Genomic DNA, 24904 nt, shown 5'->3' with positions numbered 1-24904 from the left:
TCAAACTTCTTCAGACAAGGTTTCTAAGTTTATGTTCATTTTGTTTATGATAGTATTGCTAGAGATTAGTAAAATTCCTTGTATCTGGTAGGCTCACAGTGTCTATGCCTTAAATGAATAAATGGGTAGAGCGGTAGGAGAAGCTTAGCTTGCACACCCAGGCAGTGCAAAGGAGACATTATCTGTGCTTGCACCATATGTTCCCTATGAGTTAAAAATTCTCTCTGTCCACCTCACTCATCAGATTATTAGCTTTCTTTAAGGCAGGAAGGCTACTACCTTGCACAACATCTTCACTACAGAAGTGTTCAATAAATACACATTGAAACATATGTTTACTGCTTTTGAGTTCTATACGGATTATGTGATAGGCCATTTCCCAAAAGGTTTGTCACCCCAAAGGGATTTTTTTTATCTTGAATGATATTGATTAGGAAATTGTATGGCTAACTACCCCATACTTGGCTTATTTTAGAGAACATATATATAAAATTTAAAGAAGGAGAACCAAAAACAAAAAACAAATATGGCAGTAGAGTTGAACAATTATCCAGTTTACTTTCTATCTCCTTTGAGGGACTATAGGAGATTATAATTTTTGTCCTCAAAATATGTATAGACTGAAGAGTCCTCAAAAGTTTTTGGTAACCACTTATGAATATAAAAATGATTAAATCATATAAAACTATTTTTGGAATGAATTTATTTTATTAATCAATAATATATGCCCAGGGATTATTTTTTAGAGTAAATTAGATTAATTGTTTAATAAAATTGATCTGATAGGCCTTCATCTCTAGAAATCATCTGTTAATTATATTTCCTTCCTTATACATCCAACACAGTAGAAGGTGGCTTAGACTTTGAAATTAAAAATTAGGTTCATGTCCTGGTTCTCCCAGTTTGTTGGTTGGCCTGAGTCTCAGTTTCCTCTTATAAAAAATTGGAGTAATAATATGTACCGTTTTTCTAACAGGTCCATCCACAAAAGTTTTATGTAGCCCTGACAAGTTCACATCCACAGTTGTTTAGGGGCAAATACCTTGAAACTTTAATCTAAGAAATGAGAGATCCAAGAAAAGCACATGGCAAATTCAACTCATATTTGCATTGTTTGGGGTTTGATATTAGAACATATTTTTAAAACCTTTTTAAGAATTCACAGTTACTTTGGGCCTGAGTATATCTTCTTTTCTTCCTCCATGTAATTGTTGGGATTGAAGTCAGGTATTTAGTTAACTACCCAGAAACCCCAGGGTGCCAAGCAGCGTTACCTGTTACTAAGAACTAATACTTGCATATAGTGTTACAGTTTGTGGAACATTTTCATGGACAGCTGCTCACTTAATGTATGTAAAACACTTATTACCTAAAAGTTGTGCCTAGGATATGGTCAGTCCTTACTAAATGGTAAATTTTCTATAGTGTATTTTCAACAACTCTTACAAAGAGGACTGATATTTTCATCTATGGTTTACAAATAGGAAAACTGTCTCAAAAGGTCAAGAGACTTGTGTGAGTTTACCCACTAGGAATGGACAGTTTAGAATTCGAATCTAGATGATACAATAGCAAATCGTGTAATATTATTATTCTATGTAATCACCTACTCCATAACACATGAAAGATGACTAAAATACCATGGAAAGAGGATAAGTCCATAAATTCACATCTTACTAGTGACTCTACATATTGCAAATGTCATTTACTAATACTAATTATTGATTAGAATTTCTCTTTCAAAATTCTGCATTGGTTTCACTCTCATGAGAACTATGTTCACCCGTGATGGTCATATTTTCATCACAGGTATTATCTTTTAGATAATTAAGCTACCATTTGAAGAGGACACACTATGTGTGAGGCCCTACAAAGCGAGGAGTTTAACTATCATCTCCTCATTTTATCCTGCCCCCAACCTTAGGTGGTAAATCATATTATTCCTCATTTACTAGATGAGGAAATTGAGGTTTAGGGTTGCTAATTGATTTCCCAGGTACACACGATTAATGAATTAAGTTAGGATTCTGAGCCAAATCTATTTGAGTTGTCGCCACCACACCACAATACCTTGGGGGAGTAAAGAAACAAGTTAAACACTGATCTTTTTTTGTAGAATTATTTTTTTTTAGAAATTCTCAGGTCTTTAATATACTAATGCACAGAGCCTCTCCAGTTGAGATTGTACAATACATCATTACATTTCTTTGACAATGGAACATTATTTTTTTCGGAACATCTTGTGGAAATAATATTCTAAGTCTGTACACTTTAGGAATTAAATGATTTCTAAGAAAACTGCCAATTCTAATATCCTATAGTTTTAATCCTAACTTTACTAATTGAATCTCTGTTCTCTTTCCTATCTAAATCTGCTTTTTAACCATGAGCATCTCAATTTCTTCCATATGAGATGATATCACATAAACACAGAGAGTTGTATGAAAGTCATAGGTGTCAGTAGGTGCCGACAATAAAATTACATAAAACAAAAAGCACTTATTTCTAAAAGGTAATAAGTACCATGTACATTTAAGTAATATCAGAATAGGTTGTATCATCAGCTGGAAAATCGAGATAGGCTTTCCTAACTAAAATGTGTTTTTTAAATAATGTTCAAAGAAATCAAAGAATTTAGCAAGTGTCCCATGAGATGAAACCAGAGCTGAGTTAGTGGGAGAATTCTAATATCTATCTCAAACTAAACCAGATCTCTGAGCCCAACTTTATAATCTTTGTTTACTCTCACATACTTTTAACTTTTTCTGAGATAAAATTTCGAGTCAAATAAAATTCAAGTTGCCAAGCAAGCTCAACTTCTCATCTCTAATTTGTGTTACTTTTGATAATGGGTTGGAGGGTTACTGAGACTTTCCCCAGCTGAGACCTCATACTGTGCAGTGACACCATCTCCTTTTATGGTCTGTGCTCTTCTCTGATCCATGATGTCATGTGGAGCATCAGGACCGATAGAACCTGACACGCCCTGTCACGGAGCCAGATGCACCAGCTGGGAAGCCTACTGAGCAACAAGCTTCAGCAAAGGGCAACTTGGAGGTTAAAAGCTCAGCTTTTTTTTTTTTTTTTTTTTGAGGGCCAATAGAGTTGAATTACAGAGAACCTTTTTCAAATCTAATCTAAGCAAATGTTTTAGAACTGGGTCTATGTTCACTTTTGAATATGACAAGATTCTAGGACAATCCTACATACACACCTTCTTCTGGTTCCTTTTAAGACAAAAATTCAAAGTTACTTTTCTTCTCAATGCTAAAACAAAACTATTGACTGGTATATTCTTAATAATGCTCCAACTATATTTGGATCATCTGATCTTAGTAAGTTTCTTAAAACAGAGTACAAATATTACCTTTCCACTGAATTCTGAATATTTTAAGGGAAATCGTGATTTTTCATACTGACTTATGGAGTAACTTGTATTTTATGTGTGGGGATGAGGGCAAGATATTCTCACATGGCTACCAGCATTGGCTCACTTCTTTTGGGACTACCTGGTGACATTGCCAGGGGAAAAACTCAGCCTAAGGATTAAGCTGACATGATTATATTCCTACCATCTTGACATTATTAAGATTTTAAGAAGAAAGCCTTACCTCTTTCAACATCAAGAGAGATGCATTTAAATTTTAGCTGTTCCATCAACTCATCTCTTCCAGAAGCCCTATAATCAGCACTAAAGTAAGACTCCCCTGGTGAAATGCCTCTGCAAGCATTAGAGTAGTACATATTGACCCAACATTAAGTAGCTGAGCTTCTCCATATGCTTTTTCCTCCTCCTTATCATCTTTTTCCATTCAACATCTGAACCCTATTACTTCTTCTCTTACCTTATCTCCCTCAATTAAAAAAAAATCAACTTTAGATTAATATAAATGAGTTTTGCTGATATATTACACTTCCATTGATACTTAGGCCATTCCCCTAATCATGGAAATAAAAATTTCTGGTACTCCATTAAAAGGAACATAAACTTCATTGAATGCAGTGAAGGTGGAAAATTTGATGGCTCAGGGAAGCAAAGTCCCCTAGAACTTCTGTACAGAAGTTCTGTACAATTCCGACGAGGATTTTATTAGAAAAAGATTTAGTCCCTGTTCTGTGTATTAAATTCAACATAACCTCTACCTGTGCAAATGTTCCCCAGTTTAAAAGGCTTGGTTTCTCATAGTTTCTGAATGAGCTCTATTCATGCTGTCATTTTTGCTGTCAGTAAACATCACCAAGTTGAGAATTGTCTATTTCTTTTCTACTTCAGTTTTTAGCTTCAGCAGAAAACTTAAGAGAAAATGTATGAGCTACTTCTGTTAAAAGGCCTTGTTCATTTAGTCTCCCGCATGTGCTCCCTGGGCATCTAGAAGTTCTTCAGTGTCTTGTTTAAGCTGCTCGAGTTTGAGTATCTATTTATACTAGTTTGAAATTGATACACTCATAGCTTTTCCAAAACAATCTACTAATTAGGTCCAGGCCTTTCTACCCCATGTCGTGAGGACAATAATCAGAACAGCTTCCTTTTCTCTTTTCTGCCCTTTATTATATGTTTGAAGTTTGAAAAAATACAGATCCATAGTTTTCCTTTAAAATATGACATAACTATTTCTTGTCCAGAGAGTAGATATCATAGATTTTCCCAGGTTCCTGGTTTTGATACACATGAAGTTGGCTCTAATGAATCAATTTGAGGCCACTAATTCTTCTGTTCTTTGTAGGAGCAATTCACTTCCTGTCTTTACATATATGGCTGCTGGCACTTTAAAATGGTGTATATGTTTCCTTTTAAGCATAGTACACAAAGCCAAGTTATTTATCAGAAGCCAAGACAATATTTCAAAAGCTGGAAATAGAAGAATTTTTAAAAGATCTATTAGAAAACATGAATCATTAACTCTGGCTTTGCCTAACATACTCATCAAACATGGGGACAATATTGGCTATTTGGTGTTATCATAATTAGAGATTTTGCACCTTGATTTTAATTAATTTTGGTGATCTGGCTAATAGCAATATTCTTATATTTTTTGGTATGCTTACACCCAAATTTGTCAATCTTTACTACCAGAAGATTAATTTGTAGGGCACCTAGGCTTTTGTTGGGCAAATCTGAGTCATTCTTTCTGGTATCAGAAAGATGACATCTTTGATCTAGGTGAACACATAACCACAGGAAAAAAGTATTTTCTAATGGTAGCTTATAGTTTCCACTGTTACTAATGTGTTGGCCAGCATGGCAGAATTTTAATAAACACAGTTGAAGTAAATGGCTTTTTAGCAGTTTTGTTCCAAACAGACCAGAAGAGTTCACAGGCACCGTTGAACTCATGCGAAAGGTAATCATTTTCTCTTCTTTAAAATAAAATCACAAAGCATGAAATACAGAGTTTAAGAGCACAAACTTTGAAGTCAGCAAGGCTTTGCCAGTTATTAACTGTTATTTAACCACCACTATCCTCAATTTTCCTGTCTCTAGGGGGGATAACAAAGGGTAGGTAGAGATGACTCATATAACATAAACTGGCCATAATAAATGCTCAATAAACTATTGATACTAAGCTGTATTTTCTTAACATTTGCCAAGAGCATAGAAGAGTTCCTCCAAATACAACTGAAACCGGGTGATAGTTCTAGACTCTTAGCCTAAAGCTAATCATTCAAAAGCACAATAACCAACGGTCATTAAAAACATTCCTTTAACCTTTTGCTTTCCACGGATGTAAAAGGGAGGCATCAGCATTTTAAGCTTCCCTTTTACCCATTTCCTGCACTTGGACTGAGCTTCACTTCAGGTGTGGGTACTGAACAGTGGCCAAACTGACACTGCCCAGTGATTTTTACAGCACATTTTATTTCTTAAAATGGTGGTGTTTATGTCAAGCAGGAAGATCCTGTACCAATTCCAAATGAGGATACCTACCACATGGAAGATGGCAGCGAACGTAACAATGCCAACCCCTAGAAGTAGGAACCCACAGATTCAGCTCACCACATCTTCATGGGGTCAGAGTAACTCAACACACAATGCACTGGTTGGAACAAGCCTTACTCCCAGAAAGGAAAGTGGCAGCAAGCTCAGTGTCTGTGGTGTGCGCCGCCTCCCATGTCTAGCAGGTCCCTCCTGAGAGCTGACCCAGGGCAGCAGACTGCAACATCCTTCTCATGCTGCAGGTGAAGACCCCTTTACCTTGGGAGGGAGGGCAGATTTACTGGTGGGGCTGTCCAGGTGTCATATGACACATATGTAGGCAATACAACAAAGTTCACTGTGCACCCAGAACATGGGGATGCTTCCTCCTAATAACACAAAAGAATCCAGGGCCAAGTGACACCTCAGCCCCCATCTTCCCTATAGGAGAATGTTCTAAGCCCACGACAGATTGGGCAATCCCAGAGGGGGTAGCAGGTTGACCAATGACTGCTTACTCAACAGTGTGTTTAAAAAAAAAAATGTTGATAGAAACACTGGAGTTCTGTGACTTAGCAGTGCAAATCTTTGTATTAAATTACCAGGCCTTTGAACTAATATGTTTCCTAAATGGGCAAGTCCTATCATCAAATTTTATTTTCTTTCTTTATGATTGTATTTCACCCATCACTAATTTTCTATTTCTCTTGGTTCTCATTAACTGCTTTCTCTACGTCTTTTTGTATATCAGTCCTTTGAGGAAATGTGCTCTGCAACATGTTTTAAACAGTAACAAGTTCATATTCATTTACTCACCAAGCAGTCATTAAGAAAGCATCTAGTATGTACAAAGAAATGTGCTAAGGATGGACAAGAATACAAGAATAAGCAAGATAAATTTACTGTCCTCAAGGATCTCACATTTAGTAGAAAAAATAAAAATAGTACTCACAGCAAAGAATAACATAAGGCAGATTGTGATTAGTTCCATCAAGTTACCACTTCATTGGCTTATGATAACTGATTTCACAGTGTCCAATCTTGCATTGCTTTATTGTAAACTTCATCCTGGAGTCATATGGGTCTTAAAAAAACAGATCATTGCTTACCTCAGAATACTTCAAGGACTGCCTTTTGTTGTCAAGGAAAACTTCAAACTCCATAGGTTGACATTCAGTGCTTTTCATGACTCAGTCTTGGTTTAGCTGTCAGTCTCCCATCTTGTCCTTATCTCTCCCAACCCCACCCCACTTTCTGTTTACTCATCTCCACCAGAGAAACAGGGTGCTGTAGGTCACTCCATCCTTCGCACCAACCAGTATCTGCCTCATTGAAGCCAACTGATACATATTTTCATTAAAAAAAAATAATGTGCCTTTTAATATTGAATTTAAAGTTCTAGCATAATACTCAGACCTATATATCCAACAGGTAACTGGAAATACTGGATTAATTCTTGATATGGAAACTGGGGCCCATCATGTAGAGTTATCTGTGGACCCTTTAAAGCAGAGCAATAAACGAGAAACCAAAAGCGTTTAAGTAGTGCTAGATATTGAGTTAAACACACACAGATTTCTTCATTCTAGAACTTGAAAAAATCTAATACATTAGAGTGGATCATCAAGAAGAGAGTATAATATGTAGTATTTTCCATATTTATTTGGCAAAAGCATTTTTCTCACTGACCATCATTGGCTTATAAACATCTTGAAAGAGAGAGAGAGAGGGAAAGGAAACAAGAAGTGATCAGAAAGGTAAAAAGAGAACGAAGTAAATTAAGTGTCTTGGAAATAAAAGGATCAGTTTTAAGAACAAAGTGGTGCTTAATAAATCGGGTGATGTTGAAAGGTCAAGAAGGATATGCCTGGCGTAAGTATGTCCAACAAAATAAATGTAACAAAATAATTACAAAATGGGGTGGAGTTGAAGAAAATGAGAAAAGGATAGTGAGTAAGAGATGCAGGCACAAAATGAGAGAATCTCGCAGAGGGCAGAAGTGGATCAAACACAGCCATCCTGAACCGTCCTAATATGAACGAGGTGAAGCCACCACTTTCAGCTTCCAGCTACATGAACCGTACCAACCTGGGCCAAGAGCTCTGCAGTCTTAATTCATGCAGGGCATATAGACATAGCCCAGAACAGAATTTGGATGATGGTTCTGCCTGTTGGAATTATATAATTGATGGACTCTAGTCCCCAAATTGAGCTTATTTATTTATTTTTGACAGCCTAATTCATTAGCACAGGCACACTGACTGTTTAACATTCCAGAATCATTTGCTAAGGGACAAATAACAAATCTGACCCCAGAGAGACTGCTGACTGCCAATATACCTGTGCTTATTTTATATTCTCTATCCACACACCCCACTTCTATTCCATTTTATCTGTCATTTCTCTGTTTTACTTGACTTTTTCCCTTTAGAATCAGGCTTTCGGTGATTCTCATTTTACGCTTATTTTCCACCTTCTTTTTTTTCTCCTTTCTCTCTGACCAACAAATGCTATATAGTAGACAGACTCATTCATCTCTAGAACCTTATCTAGGGGAGCATATGTTTCTTTTCTTTGAGGTCAGATTAACTATTCCTTATATGTAACAAAGAAGAAATATGCACTGGCAGCAAATTCAGCTATGGTAAACCATCATTTCTGTCCACTGGGTTAAGCCAATTTAACATGGTTAAACATGCCTTTTGTCATCGACAACAAAAGCAAAAGGCAGCTGAACTCTGGTTAATAAATCATTTTCTGAGGCAGAAAAACTGCTTGGGAAATATGATGCCAGACATTAAGACTATTCTCTAAAGAGTTTTAGTCAGGAATTCACCCAATTTTCTTATGATTAAAACTGTTTTAACAAAAGACATTTAAAAGAACATGAGGAGTAACTAAATTTAAAAGCCAGCTCACTAAGTAGTTGAGGCCGAGTTTATACTTGCAGAAGAGTTCATTGGATAAATTATTACTCTGTAGCGTAGAGTAATGGGAATATATTACAGAGGTATTTCATGAGGATATGAATTCCAAGAAATGTTAGCTTACGTATTTCGAAAAAATTTCAAGACTTCAACCTTTCCCTATTTGAGTTTGCATTTTTATTAAATTAAATAAGATGCATTCATTGTATTTAAATTATTAAGCAGAGTATATAGTAATAAGCTTAATAGGCAGCAGCATGGTGGCCCGAGCCCTCACCAAGGAGACATCTGTGGCCCCTGCCTCCCAGCTCGCTCTAGGAGTACATTGTAAAGCACATACCATAAAAGACAAAATACCTCAACACACACGCATGTGCATGCACACACACACACACACACACGTACACACAAGAGGCAAACTCCTGGGGACCACACGTTCACTGGAAGTGGCCACCTATGATTTGACCACACACGCACAAAGGTATTGTATGACTATTACAGCAAAAACTTGCCAAATATCAGATTTTGTAATTACCACTGCCTAATATTTGAGATGGTAGCATAAACAGAATTAACTATGCGCACTCTTGTACTTTATGATGCTATGAAAAAAAATTGTGTGGTATTATATATTCATTCATGTTAGGTAATACATGTTTTCATTTTACATAGGACATTTTCTGGTCAGATGATACATTTAGAAATACATCTTCAGGTGGTCTGGGATGAATTTTTTTGGCCCAGTTTTTATCTTCTCCTCCCATCCAGCTGGTATATGACTTTTAGAGCTTGGTCATGCTTCCAAACTGAGCAAACTCAGAGCAAAAGGGAGTAAAAGCTTTTGAACACGCAGGTGCCGTTGTATGCAGAATCCCCTTTTGTCATGCTGACCGATGAATGTAGGGGAGTGACAACAACCCTGGCCAGATAATATAGTAATCTCCAATCTCTGAAAATGACATTGTTTCCCAGTAGATAACTAACATTGCAAAATACCATCATCCATATGGACACATAGAGTAAAACTGGGTTGAATGGCTTTTAAGGTGATACAGCAAGCTGTGCTTTGAAAAGAACCACGTAGAGACAAGTAGCAAATCTCTGACTAGCATATCTCTTGCTACTGTCTTTCTGACAACATGCTATATTCGTATAAATGCTTTAGCCTTAAAATAATTAGGTCCTCAAGTTAGCTAAATGCCTTATAATAACCATGACACTTATGTGCCAGTTACTGTGCAAAATGCCAAACATTCATTATCTCTCCTTTGTATGAGAACATTGAGATGATAGCAAATTATTTAGTATGTCCTTTTAATTATATGTTTATTAAATTTATTTAATGGAAAGACCACTACTATGAGACAACTTCTAAGTTTAAGGCTAGTTCTACTTCATACAATTAATTCTACCCCCACCATCTTTGTAAGCAAATATTTATTGAACACATACTATTCTACAGGCATTATTCTAAACAGGTTATTCATTTAATGTTCAAAATAAACCATGAAATATTATTATCACCATCTTACAGATGGAGAAAACTGGTAACAAAAAGGTTGTTTACCAGATATTGCTCATGGGGTAAGGGGCACACATAAGACTTGTACCCCGATATTCTGTGTGTTCTTGACCATTTTAATGTACTGCCTCTCTTAAAACCTTGGAATAGCTCACTTCTTAAGGTTTTTATTGCAAAAATTGTTGTGAGTAATATTGAAGAGTTTTGTCTTGTGAAAAGTACCACGCAAATGGTGGTGATTTATTCATCCATTCATCCTTCATTCATTGACTGCTTCGTTCTACTAAAAATGAAAGCATCAAAGTCCGTGAAATGCTGTATTGTTTCATTTTTTGTGTGTGGGTGGAATACAACTTTCTTTTTTTTTTTTATTTAAATTCAGTTAGCCAACATATACTACATCATTAGTTTTTGGTGTAGTGTTCATGTTATATTGTTTCAGAAGCTAGACTGACTTCTCACTTCCTATCCAGCAACAGAGGGTCAATAACATTGATTGCAACCTATTCGTTTTTAAGTTACTCTTTGCTAATCCAAAGGTAGTTTTACATTTGCCAGCTCTCTTCTGATCATTTTATGTTTCCCACACAAATAATTAAAACAGACTGAAACTTTCAAATATATACCAATAAGATGCTCACTTTAAATTATGTTTTAATTTAAAAGCACCAGCCTCAGTTTCTCCCAACTTCCTCATAAAGCTTGGAAAAGCAACCCCCTTCATTAATGTAAATACCTCAGGGAAAATAATTACAACTTAAAGTCAACTGCATGTGATGGCCTGTGTAATTAAGTGCAGTCTACTCCAGGAATGCACAGATGGTTTAATATCAGGATATAGAGCAGTGCAATTAATCACATTATTAAGTTTAAAAAAAAGTAATATTCATAGGCAGTAGAAAGATAGTTTTCAAACATTTACCATTTATTCCTGCTCTACACAGCAGCCAGATATAGCCTTTTAAAACATAAATCTTATTATAGAATTCCTTTGTTCAAAATTCTCCAATGGCTTCCCACACTCTTTGAATAAATTTCAAAGTTCTTTCAGTGTCCTGTAATGTTTTATATGATCTGGCCCCAAATCATCCCCCTGATTTCATCTCTTAGCCACTTTTCATCTTATTCTTTTCCATCTGCTTCTAAGAACCAGCACACATACACCCACCTCGGGGCCTTTGTAATCAAAGTTTTTCTGCTGAAAACACTTTTCATTATATTTTCATGTCATTTTGCCTCCTCGCTCACTTCATTCAAATTTTGCTCAAGTAACACTCTTAAGACAAACCTTCCTGTGGGAAATGGTTTTCTTTCTTTGTCCCTATATCAAGGTACTTCCTAACCTTGCTTTATTTTCTTTGTAACATACATCTGTGGGAAATCATATTTTATGTTTATGTATTATTTATCTGTCTGCCTCAATAGAACAGTGCATGGCATATGCTAGATGTCCAATAAATGTTAGCTGAGCAAAGTGGTGAATTCAAACTCTATATGCCCCATGATGAATATAATGATGTGTTCTTATCATCATCAAGAACAATTGACACAAATCAACGGCTTGCATCATATTTAAAATAAAATTTTACTCACATATAAAACACTACGTAGTGTACATGACTTTAATGTTGAAGAGGAAAAAAGATTAAAATACATATTTAAAGAAGAAAAGACTTGTAGAAATTACACTTACAGTGGAATTCCTCAAGTGGAATCTTTAAGAAGCAGAGAAATTACAGGGTTTTTGTTTGTTTATTTGTAATCATTTTTTGTTTGTTTGTTTTCTGTATTACCTACCATGAATTCCTGTTCATTTTCTATGTCCATGTGGTTGGTGGTACAGCGTATCTGTGTGATAGAGATTCACTGTACTTGTTGGTTAGTATGGAGATATGCCGTACACTTGATGAGTGCTATGGACTAAATATTTGTGCCCACTTTCCCAAGTACATTGAAACCCTAACCCTTAGTGCAGCTGTGTTTGGAGATGGACCTTCTAAGGAAGGAAGTAACTAAGATTAAATGAGGTCATGAGGGTGGGACCCTGATCCAATAGGATTAGTGTGCTTATAGGAAGAGATCCCAAAGAGGTCACTCTGTCTTCTCACACATGCACCAAAGAAAGGGCATGTGAGTGCATAGCAAGATGGTGACCACTTAAAAGCCAAAAGAAGAGGGCTTACAATGAAACCTACCTTGCTAACACCTTGATCTTGGATTTCCAGTCTCCAGACTGTGAGAAAATAAATTTCTGTTGTTTAAGCCACCCAGTCTGTGGTACTTTGTTATGACAGCCTGAGCAGACTATGACAGTTGGCAAAATACACAGAAGAAGCAATCAAATCATAGTCAAATTGGTCACTGTCAAATTATGTATTGAACTTAAGGACAAGAGCCATATAACCCTTTAACTTTCTATAATGTTTAAATTCAGAAAATGCAAGTAAGCTTTACGTTAACTCAACTGTTACATAATAAGTACATGTATTTGTAGACTACAAGATTTCTTATGAGTAAAGAATAAAAAAGTATGTTTTAAAATATACAAATCAGCATTTTATGCTGGACAGGTAAAACTCCTCTGGACCCAGTAACTTCAAAAATCCATTCAAAAAGAGTGTTGAAATACTGTTGCTTAAAGATATTCAATGCTTAAAAATATAAAGACAGTAGCTAAATAAAGTAATAATTTAAGGTATATTCTTACAGTGTTAGTATACAAATAATATATATCACATTTTAAAGAGTAATCATATAAAAATCACTCACAACATAAAATCAAGTGAAAATAACAACATAAAAAAGAATATATTACAGGATTTAATTTTCCAAAATATATTCTATACTATAGAAATAGATTCAAAAGAAACAGCACAGTAGTAATCCTTTAGGTGAAGGATGTGTTAATAATTTATATAATCATTCTCTTTTTTATAGTTTTTATAATTTAAAAAACTCCCACAATTAGTATAATCAGACAAAACAGCTATAAACTTTATTTTTTGAAGGACAACCTTGTTTCTTATTATAAACCTGAGTAATGTTGAGACTTATTAAAGGTTTAAGATTTTGTAAGTGAAAATGATACACCAAAAATATATAGGGAATATCTATGTTACTATATTGGGGAAGCACAGAAGTAATGCCAAAAGATAAAAAGCAAAAAGGTGATACATTTCACTATTCAATAAAATACATCATTTTCCTTTTCCATAAGAACCTAGGAATTATCTGTCATCTCCGTCTACCAATTTAGAACGAATTTTAACTCCCAATTATTTATCAAAGCCAACATTTTTCCCCATCCTCAGTTTCCTTCCCACCTGCATTTCCCTTCTTCCAACAGGGCTTCTACACTGAAGTCAGAATCATTTTTTTTTAACTTGATTTTATCTCCACCCCCACCTCTAATCTCAAACTTTCAGTGGTTTTCCAATGATCATAAGACGGAAACAAGCCTTCTTCTGAGCCTTGCATGATCAAGCCTGCCCGCTTCCTTTGTGAAGCATTCTGCTTCCGGATCTAATCATAGTGACCTTATTTCAAATGCTCAGAAAACCATACACCCTCCAACCACAGATTTGAAGGTACTCTTATCTCCCTGAATTCTTCAAATTCTGATTCAAGGGTTACTTCACCAAAACTTTCTGTGGCTGATCAGTCATCGGTTGTGTTCCCACACTAGAAACACTTATAACATCTTAGGTCTTTCTTTCAGGACAATTAATTTGTAATAATGCATTTGTTTTAATAGCTACATTATAATTAAGGTTCTTCTGTCAACTCTAAGCTCCATGAAGTCAAGGACATTACCTGTTTTCACTTACTATGTTACTGCTCCCACCTTCAGGCCCAGAAAAATGTCTAGCATATAGTAGTGATTAATAAATATTTATTGACTAAATATTTTCAGAATATTTTAAAAATCTGCAAATCAAAAATAGAAACATTAAAATACCATCAGATAAGAGAGAAAAGACATAAAATTAAAAGCAAAATTTATTGATAAATGTATAAAAATGTAGCCCTTCAGATCACACTTATAAAAGATATAACCTATATCTGCAAAACCTAAAAAAAATTCAGTTAACATCTTAATGTCAACAGTGGCATCTTCCGATATCACTGTTGTAGATCTTTTTATTTTCTTTGATTTTTTATTTTCTTTGATTTTTAATATTTTCAAATGATTATAAGCACCCATAATGTTATACTATTTTATTTATTTATTTTTAGAAAGAGAGCAGTGAAGGGCAGAGGAAGAGGGAGAGAAATCCTCAATCAGACTCCCTGCTGTGTGCAAGCCCAATGCAGAGCTCTATCCCAGGACCCTGAGCTCATGACCTGAGTGAGAATCAAGAGACAGCCAGTTAGCTGACTGAGCCACTCAGGAGCCCCAAACTTACTCTCTTTTAAAAGAAACAGTTACTTTTGGCTATAAGTTAAATAAAATGATTCAAACTAACTTAATAAAGATATTTATCATCTCACATAAGAAGAAGCTTAGAAGTCAGTAAGGTTCCCAGGCTGATATTTTCAGTAGCTGAGCGCTGTCATCAAGAACACAGGTTTTTAAAATCTCTCTGTTATCCTTTAATCTGTCAACTTCTCCTTGATTTGGGCCCTCAGTGTCCTAAGTTTGTTGACATATTAAGTGAATCATTGTCTTTCGTTCAGATCTTGTGAAAGAGCTAAAGAAACCTCTCCCTCCAGTCATGGACCATAATTGGGCAGACTTAGTTCTTTATGCCCAATTCCTAATGAGTAATGTCACCAGGGCAATGCTACACATTTATTGGCTTTGATGAATCAGGTTCTGGTGTCCTGATCAGCTTTCCCTCAGTCCTACGGTGGGGAAGTGGATACATGAACAGAAACGGAGTGCTGTAACAGGAAAGGAAGAGGTGAGAGGTACTAGAGAGGCAACTGAAACTGTATCTCCCCTTATTGGCACATCATAGAAGTTGTAAAAAGCAGAATAAAAGACAGAGAGAGAAGGAAGGAAGGAAGGAAGGAGAGAGAAAGAAAGAAAGAAAGAAAGAAAGAAAGAAAGAAAGAAAGAAAGAAGAGAAAGAAAGAAAGAAAGAAAGAAAGAAAGAAAGAAAGAAAGAAGAGAAAGAAGAGGAAAGAAAAGAAGTATAATATGGTAAAATATCTAATCAAGCAGAGTAGTGAGTGCCTTATACACATTTTGACTTTTCATAATTTATATCTTAAAAGAAAACACAAATTTTAGCCCCATCTAAGTGATAAATACCAACTTTATATCTTAGATTAACAAACTCATTCTGGGTAAACAATAAAAATAACATTTTCAGGTATACAGATCTGCTCTGTATGCTGCACATTTAATTCAGCATAGATATCTTTGCAAATCTACAGAAATAATAAAGTGGAATATTGAAATGTTCATCCATTTGGTTCAACAACTTGGTACAAATAGGCTAAATGCACTAAACCTACTTTCACAGCTGTACATGATAAAATTGATACTTCTGCAAAGATTATAAACTTGTGTCCACTTGTCCCTAATCCACAAAGGACAGAGGTTCCGACTTTACAAAATTAATACAATAGACAAATGGTAGTATTTACAGTGCATTCACAGTGCAGCTACACATTAAAACCTCAGGAATTAATCCTGCAGAGAACACCAGAAGTCCAAACGGTGTATTTCAGTATTCTAGTGTACTATACAGTTAGGAATTTCCTCTATATTTAATAATATTGATTACTGAACATACAAATTGGGTTGAAAGATATGCATAAAAATAGCCCTTTTTATAACATTTGCTTAGTTGCTTGTGGGGGTGGGTAGGTTAATTATTTGTGCAATGTAATAGCCGTAAGTTCTTTCTGTCATTGAGAAACTTGACTGTTAATATGAATAGTTGTCACCTTTTCCACTTGTGTATTTGGATCAAATAAAGGAGTACTACTATCAAAGACAACTTTGATTCTAGCAAGATCAATACATCTTGGGTTTTCTTACAGCTGATGCAGAAAGAAAAAAAGGAAATATTAATTTTGCCCCTGTCCTCAGGAGTTTCTCCCTGTAAACTCAGATTCTCACCAGATTTCTCATGGAAACTATTACAGCCGCCCCCTGGATTTGAATCTACTCTCCGAGCCTCTAACTCTCTAGGTCTTTCAAGTAACAGATAGATACGTTGTGACTCTATTTCTATTTCATTCTTTAGTGTTAAGCGGGGGGGGGAAAGAGAGGGAGAGAGAGAATGCTTTCATTGGTGAAGGCACCTAATGCAAAGGAATTTTACTTCCTTAGGTATCACTGAGGAGTGCTGCTTACTTGCTCAGTCTAATCAGATCATGAGGCTAGTGAGTCGCTCCACAGTGCCTCTTCTTACACTTACACGAAGGGCTTCTCTCAACTTGGTTGCATGAGGAATGAAACAACAACAACAAACTTAAGGATTGGTCTGTTATTTTGCAATGAACTGATTTTCATCTTATGTCACAAAGGCATAAATATATACAGAAAACTACAACTATTACATCCATACTCTCCACATAATTTTAGTAAATCAAGACAAGAAAAAGAGGGGCGCCTGGGTGGCTCAGTTGGTTAAGCGTCTACCTTCATCTCAGGTCATGATCCCAGGGTCCTGGGATCGAGTCCCACATGGGGTTCCCTGCTCTGCAGGGAGCCTGCTTCTCCCTCTCTCTCTGCCTGTCACTCTGCCTACTTGTGCTCTCTCTGTGTCAAATAAATAAATAAAATCTTAAAAGAAAAAAAAGACGAGAAAAAGAATAAATAGGCTCTGTCAAGTTCTAAGAAATCACCTTAATATATAGTAATAAAATTTTCATAAATATTCTAGTGAAAGAAGTTAATATACAACATATCTCTAGGCATAAAGTAATCTCAGTGAACTAACTACATTTCTTTCCCTAATATGATTTCAGGTCTTTTCCAATAGTTCCTGTTGTTCCTTATGGAGTCACATGGCAAAGAACGTTATTCAACAGCACAATTAAGAATAGAAATGTGAAATGAATTGACCCAAACAAGATTAATGGGTGCCTAACTTAAAGTAAGCAATATTTCTTACAAAAGAGGATTTTGTGGATCATACCAAGAAGCTTAAGATATGATGTTCTTTTCAAAGAATTGAATAGGTCACTGTGAGTAGACAAGGCATTCCTAAATGAAGCATATGAACAGCAGGGTTGGTCAGTATTCGATTACATGCAAAATAACTGATTCCAAGTGTAGACGCCATAGTAAGTCAAAGGGACTATTATCAATGTGAGAAAAATTGGAAGGCTTTTCTTAATGAGGCAGAATTATTTAAGACTAACAGCTGTGATACAGACGATAAGGTTCCTACCATTCTTTTCCCTTTACTCCTCGGTAGCATTACACAAATTCTTAGAACACGTTACCACCCAGAATAAAAGAATAGATTTCCCTGCCTCTGCTTCAGCAAGATGTGGTCATTGTGACTAGGTTCTGGCCAATCAAATATGAGATGAAGTTGAAGATTATAGAACTTCCATGAAGGTTGCTTAATAAAGACTAATTTTTTGGGAAAAGACTCCCTTTTTGCCTTTTGTTTTCTCCCTCTTTGGGCCTGAAATTCAAATGTGATGATACTATGATTGTGTCACCATCCTGGGAGCAGAAAGTTAGAATCAAAGGATTCTTTTGTATTGAAAGAAGTAAAGTCCAACTTGTTTCTATTACTGTAGTTTTTTAAAGTATGCAGCCAAATCTAAACCAACTAATAAAATAGATAGGGAAGGTAGGTGTCGCTACCTGGGGCACAAATAAGGAGTTTTCTTTGTATTGGTTGCCTTGGAGAACATATTAAAGAGACCATGTCTGCTCTCAGGAATTTTACTCTGGAGAAGAGAAATATGCTGAGCAAAAATATTGCTTCTTGTCTTGATATCTTTTCTTAAATTGATCTTGAAGATGCAATAACTTGTATTGACTTGGGTTCTTTTTGAATGACAAGCTAGAGACCACTTTCACATATGTCAGTTTTGCTCTGAAGGAGAGATCACGTGGTCTTAAAGAATTTTCATCATTATGTACTTTGTCCCAAGAATGTTCCAAAAAAGTCAACAAATACCTTAGCATTGGATTTTACTTAATAAAAGAGAGGCATATAGAAAATAGAAACATATAGGGAAAAAATTCACATATTCAAACTATTTGACCCATAGAAATGGCAAAACATTTTTTTAAAGACTAATAAGGCAAAAGCATATTTCAAAACAATTAGAATAATTTCTCAACCACTTAGGTAGGGAATTTTAACAAACAAGAAAATTTAGTAATTCTCAGGCTTAGTTTGTTTTATTTTTTTAAACTTGCTTCTTGCAATACATGTTCCTTAAATGTTGAAGAGCCAGAATTACCAAAATATATATGTGAAATATTTTACAGTATCTTCACAGTAATGCCTATGTCCAAATACTATGCATAACTTCAGCAATTGCCAAAAGTGTTTTATTGTTTTGTTTTACCTTCATTCCGTAACATATTTATATTATACATATACAAATATTACAAGTATGTGTTTGCAAAATCTTCTGTGATAAAAAGGAATAAAAAATAATTGTACATTTATAAATACAAAATAAGCATGGAACATCACACACTCCACGAATGGCAGAAACACTAAGTTCAAAGGCACCGATAAAACCAGAAGAGCAATTTGATAAATTGGCAACATGGTTTGTCTCCTTTAAGTTTTATAAATTCCTTTCTGCATATCTGGAAAGATAAAGTGCAGAAGGGTTTTCAAGGATCATCTTGCAATCCTTTCCAAATGTCATTTGCCTTCTTGCCTAGAATAAAGCTTAAGTTCAAAATTAACACAGGCCCCTTGCTTAGGTTTAATTTGGCTACTTTCATTCTTAAGGAGCCAGACATTTTTTACAAACAGTTAAGAGTCCTGTTTGGCAAGCAGTTGGCAGAGGGGATCCCTCCCCCTAGAGTTTTGGGTATGAGGGTCTATCAATGTCAAATCTAATTGCTCTCAGTGTTTTCCACGATTGATGGAGTTGAAGCCAACAAGTCTATAACGTATCTCATCATTATAGCTTTCTCACTGTGGGGCTGATTGGTGCACCTGCCCGTGTCTGACCAAGGGCCAGTCAGATTTGTGGTTTGTTTGTTTGTTTTTTTTTTTGTCTCTCTTCTGCTCTTACATAGTAGAGCTACCTCTTACCCTGAACATGAATTCACCTATCATTTAAATGAAACTTGGATTCATTACTAAATTCATAAATGAACCAATATAACTAACTTTAAACACAGTATAGGCAAAATGAAAAACTGATCTTCTTTGTGTATGACTATAAGATAGGCATAAACTTAAACTATAAAACGGGCATATGATTAAACAATAAGATGAGAATAACTACAAATTAAACACAAACTATAACCCAGGCATCGACTTAGATGCAACAGCCCATCATGGAGAGGTAGTTAGAGAATACACACAGAAAAGTTACAGCTCTAATGGCTTCAGAATCCAAGGGTCATCCATTTACAGTCTTAGAAGTTCATGAAGATAATTTTTGCAACATCAAAAAAAAAAAAGTTACTAAGCTCGGTCTGTGTTCCTGGTGCCAAGCTAGTTCAGATATGGCAACCCCTTTGCAAGGGAACTATTTTGAGAGGAGTTCACTGATGTGAGTTAATGGGCATTGCTACAGAGGTCATTTATCTCTTAGTAAAGAAATAATTGCCTATCAGGACAATATCTTAGATGCTCAGATGAGTCATAGTATGGTAAGTGCAATGTGTCTCTGCATGTGTCTCTGCATGTGCATAGTACGTAGAAAATTACAAAATTAGCATTCTTTCTTAAGACCGGGCAGCACATAATTAATGATTTCATAAACCTGATTTATTAGTCTCAAATATCTATAAATATCATGTTTTACTCTAAATATAAAATACAGCAATTTAGTAGACAACCCGAAATCATTTTCAGGATAAAAATTCACAATTGAAAAAACAAAATTCAGGATGAAGTAGTCTTCCAAATTTTTTTTTTTTGGCTTACAATCTTTATTTTAACATCAACAATTAATCAACAGAACTTATCATGGTCAATTGGCTTTCCATCCCAATGGCCATTATATAGGACGACAGTATGTTTCCTCTTAGAGACTGTGCCAGTTTCACCGTGGAACAGATGGCAAGTCAACTGGGTTTAGGTGGGTAGTCTAGATAATGCCATATTAAGTGACATCTTCCAGCAGGAATTAATTTCATTGGACACTGGTGCCACCTTGACACATCACAAGGCTATCTGCTGCTTTCCATCAGACCTGTTGCCACTGTCACATGAAAATACAGAATCTTGGGTGGTCATTGAGAAACTTCAACAGTGCACTCCTGGAGATTTATTACAAAAACACCCAGCTTCCAGGTGAATTTCTGCCCTTTAACTTTTCAAACAGACAAAGGAGTGTGGTTCTAGTCCACATTCAGAAAGAACTACTTTAGGTGCGGATTAGAACACACCTTCTCTGTAGTATCAAATGCACAATCCACAACTTTTTGTCTGGCGGAAAAAAAACAATGATATTATATTCCCTTTATCCTCTGCAATATAGCTGCCTAGAATAATTGAAAAACAGCACTTTCACAGGAAAGTAATAAAAATACTAATAATATATAAAATCCCTCATGATTATTATAGTCTTATTAAATGAAAATATCTGACACCCTATTTAGTCTAAACCCAGGTTAAGTCTGGCACGAATTTGTACATCCTTAGCATGAGCTTGGAGCAGAAATCATTTCCTCTTCTACTTTCCTGGAGCTCTGACTTCTATTTGACTTCAGCTCAGCACTTCCATTTTTATACCAGAACCTGAAACCTCACTGGTATTCAATTCCTCTGAATTTGAAATAATGTCTCGGCTAACGAGCAGCTTCCAGTAGGGATCATGTAACTGGCAGAGTGATGGCAGAAACAACACTGCGCTCTGCCAATGTTCCTATTTCCTCTGCCCTGGATAGCTTTATTGCTGTGCATGTTTATGAGTGTGAATCTTCTTGTCTAAAGATTACAATGCAAAGGAAGCAGATCTCTGCCTCTGAAACCAGGACTAAAGCTTTAGAATGTGGTGCCTTTGATAGCAAGAATTGTAGTTGGGCAATTTACATCTTAGAGCAATAGTTCCCACCTTTTTGCCAGATTGCAATCAGTTTTAAAACAGTCTCTGTTTCACCAACTGAAAGAAATATGCAGATTGCCTTTCAACAGCATCTTTTAAAATTAGTTCAATGCCTATTTCATTATTTTTTGAAGGAAATAAGCAAGTGTTTCCCTGTTTCCTATGCTTCATCTTTTTGATATATCATTAAGAAATTATTGTGAATTGGGGCTTTATTATCTTCAGTCCATCATGCCTAAGTTCATATCACAAATAGTCAACATTTTTTTTGAAGAATGAAGCAGTCTGTGTTGACATCTTTGTCCGAGGGTTTAGCTTTAAAATCCATCTCACATACACCTGCTTTCCATGAGGAGCAGCCGAAATATTTTGTTCAAAGCTCAGTTCTACAGGGCATTTCCTCGTGGCTAGGGTGGATGATAAGAAGTGATGATATGCAGACTTTCAGTGGGTCTGTTTCTAACCCTGGATTGCTTGGTGAACCCAGGCAATATGGGCCATGTGTCTGTGGTTTGGTAATATCCCACTCAAATCTGTCTATCTGCAGGCACAGGGCAGAGAAAGTTTGCACCCCTGAAAGAAAGATGGTTATTTTGGTTGATGAGTTAGCTGTAACACCTCCACCTTACCCTTTACCCTCAATCAAGATTTATTTCTTTGCTTCTTTTTTTGTCCAGGGGGAAGTTAAGAAAAATACTCAAGGCAGACAGGTGCAGACACTGTGTTGGGTACCCTGTCTCTATGGCCTTATTTCATTCCCACAACAACCATTTGAAGTAGGCTTTATTAGCTCAGTTTTATAGTTCAGAGATCGGACGCTGAGGGAATTCAGTGAACTCTTCAAGACTCACAACTTACAAGTGAGAGCAAAGAGTCGAGACTTGAACCCAGGTCTACATGACTTCAGAACCCACACTTTTTTCCCACTATCAATAATGGCAAAGCAGTTTTTCATCTCTTTATGCCAACTCCAATTGATTGGCAGCTATTCTCTGGAAATTTGTCCTTAGAAGGATTGTGAGGTCAAGTTAAGACCCAGGAGAGAAAGGTACTGATGTCTGTTAGTCGTACCTGAGAAAGTTGGGGAGGGAGGAGCTTTGTCACACGTGCTGTGTACTTGACATGAAACCATTTGTTCTCCCATTACCAGCCCTGTTCTCTGATCTACAAGTTGGAAAACAGGTTTTTGTATGTCTTCATGTTGCCACTCAGAGTTGAAGTGACATCACGGTGGGCCCTGCTGTGATGCTTTCTTTGAAAACAGAAATCTGTTGCAGTGAGATTGATAGTTAAGGAACAGTTTGAGTATGGTGCACATTTCATGTTTGCTTATGTGCAATTTCATTAGTGAGACAAACTACATGGCAGCAGAACTCTGCACCGTTCTGAACCAGATGCGTAGGAATGTATGAATGCACACATGGGCACCCATCAATACCTACCAGTATCTGCTGTGCCGTGAGCCACCCTCTCCGTAACCGGCACGGCAACTCTCGGCAGAGTTCAGATCCCTCTCGCTTCACCACTGCACTAACCCTCAGGCTATGATTCTTTTTTTTTTTTTTTTTTTAGATTTTATTTATTTATTTGACAGAGAGAGACAGCCAGCGAGAGAGGGAACACAAGCAGGGGGAGTGGGAGAGGAAGCAGCAGGCTCATAGCGGAGGAGCCTGATGTGGGGCTCGATCCCACAACGCCGGGATCACGCCCTGAGCCGAAGGCAGACGCTTAACGACGGCGCCACCCAGGCGCCCCATCAAGCTATAATTCTGAGGCCCCTTCCCAAGTAAACTTCAGGGCTCTGTCAAGGTACAGTTTCATATTGAATTATTTATCTAACTACTTAGAAAGTGTACAACTATGTTACCATTTTTACCACTTCCTATCTTTTTCTAATTTGTAACTGAAGTGGTTAAGTGTTTTTGCTTCTATCCCCATTTTTCCCATAAGTCTGCCATCTTGACTATGGTGAGAGATTGGCTAACCCACTCCATGACACTGCTGCCTTGGCATCCATTTTGTGTGGCTGAGTGGCCCGCAAGGGCCTTGAACTGACATTAGTCCCTCCTGCAAGCTCATGCCCTAGATAACAGCCCACAAAGTGACACACAGACACACACACACACACACACACACACACACACACACACACACACAGAAGTTTTTGATATAACTTCCCCAACTGCCCCTGTGATAAGCCCTCTCCCCACCTCTTCCAGAGCCTTTCCCTTGTGCACCCCTTAAATAAAATCCCTGCAAAATTTACTAAAAGCCCACTTTTTTTGGTTTGAATTGACCAACCTGGCCTTAGCCCAGAAGCCCAAAGCCCTCTGCCCACAGACCTGGTAAAGGCATGTGCCCTAGGTCCTTCCACTCTCTCTGCCTGCACCCTGACTTGACTTCCCCAAGTGGTCTCTCAAGGTGTGCTGTGAAACCTCCTTTAGGACCTGTGAATAATCAACTTCTCAGTTTCGTTTCCTCTGTGGTCTTTCGTTGAACCACAGCTCACCCTCTCATACCCCTGAGCTCTACTTAACAAATGTTATTTAACAAAGTCACAGCAGAGTCACTCACCCTCTCATACCCCTGAGCTCTACTTAACAAATGTTATTTAACAAAGTCACAGCAGAGTGAATTTGTAGGGTGATTTTTAGGAACACCTATGTCTCCTTATAGCAGCACTTACTGTACCTGAAATAGTCAGATTAGACTTTGATAAACAGGCATTAAAAAATATACACCTGGGAAGAATCTAATTGATTCAGTGGCAAACCAAAGGTACCGCCGTAGGAACAGTCACCCCTGCGGACAGGCATTGCAGGGATGCAAATCGCTCTGCTTTTTCTTATCACCGTGCTCCAGTAATCCTAAACGATGTTAGTGGTAAATTACTCCTCTATGAAAAAAACTTTTGATGGTCTAAAATGTAAACAATTGCTGCAATTACTGTTGAGTTTCATTAACGTACAAAGAAGTGTAACATTAGCACATTTTTATGGCATAAAATTTAATGAATATTGTTTTCTACATTAAAGTTATTTCAGGCAACCTCTAATATGCAATTGGCCCGGACTCATGTGGGCTCAACTATATGAATTGATGTCAAAAATAAATTCACAGTAGTGCAGAATTTTTCAAGCTCACTTTTGGGGCGGTTTGTTTCTCTAATGCCTGTGAGAAACCCTGTGATTAATAAATTAGATTAGGAATAACCATATTCTTGTATTTAATATGTTAGAAATAAATGAATAAACCACAGTGATCGTAAAGACCGAAACCAAAACCGAAAAAAAAAAAAGACAACAACTTGAGTTCCTTTAATTCTGTCAGCCCATGTGAGTATTTGGAGGTGTGTGTGTGTGTGTGTGTGTG

This window comes from Ursus americanus, chromosome 8 (assembly GCF_024610735.1).
Source record: "Ursus americanus isolate L20-20 chromosome 8, mUrsAme1.1.p, whole genome shotgun sequence".
In the NCBI taxonomy this organism is placed as follows: domain Eukaryota; kingdom Metazoa; phylum Chordata; class Mammalia; order Carnivora; family Ursidae; genus Ursus; species Ursus americanus.
The sequence above is the reverse complement of the archived record's forward strand: the minus strand, read 5'-3'. Positions refer to the sequence as shown.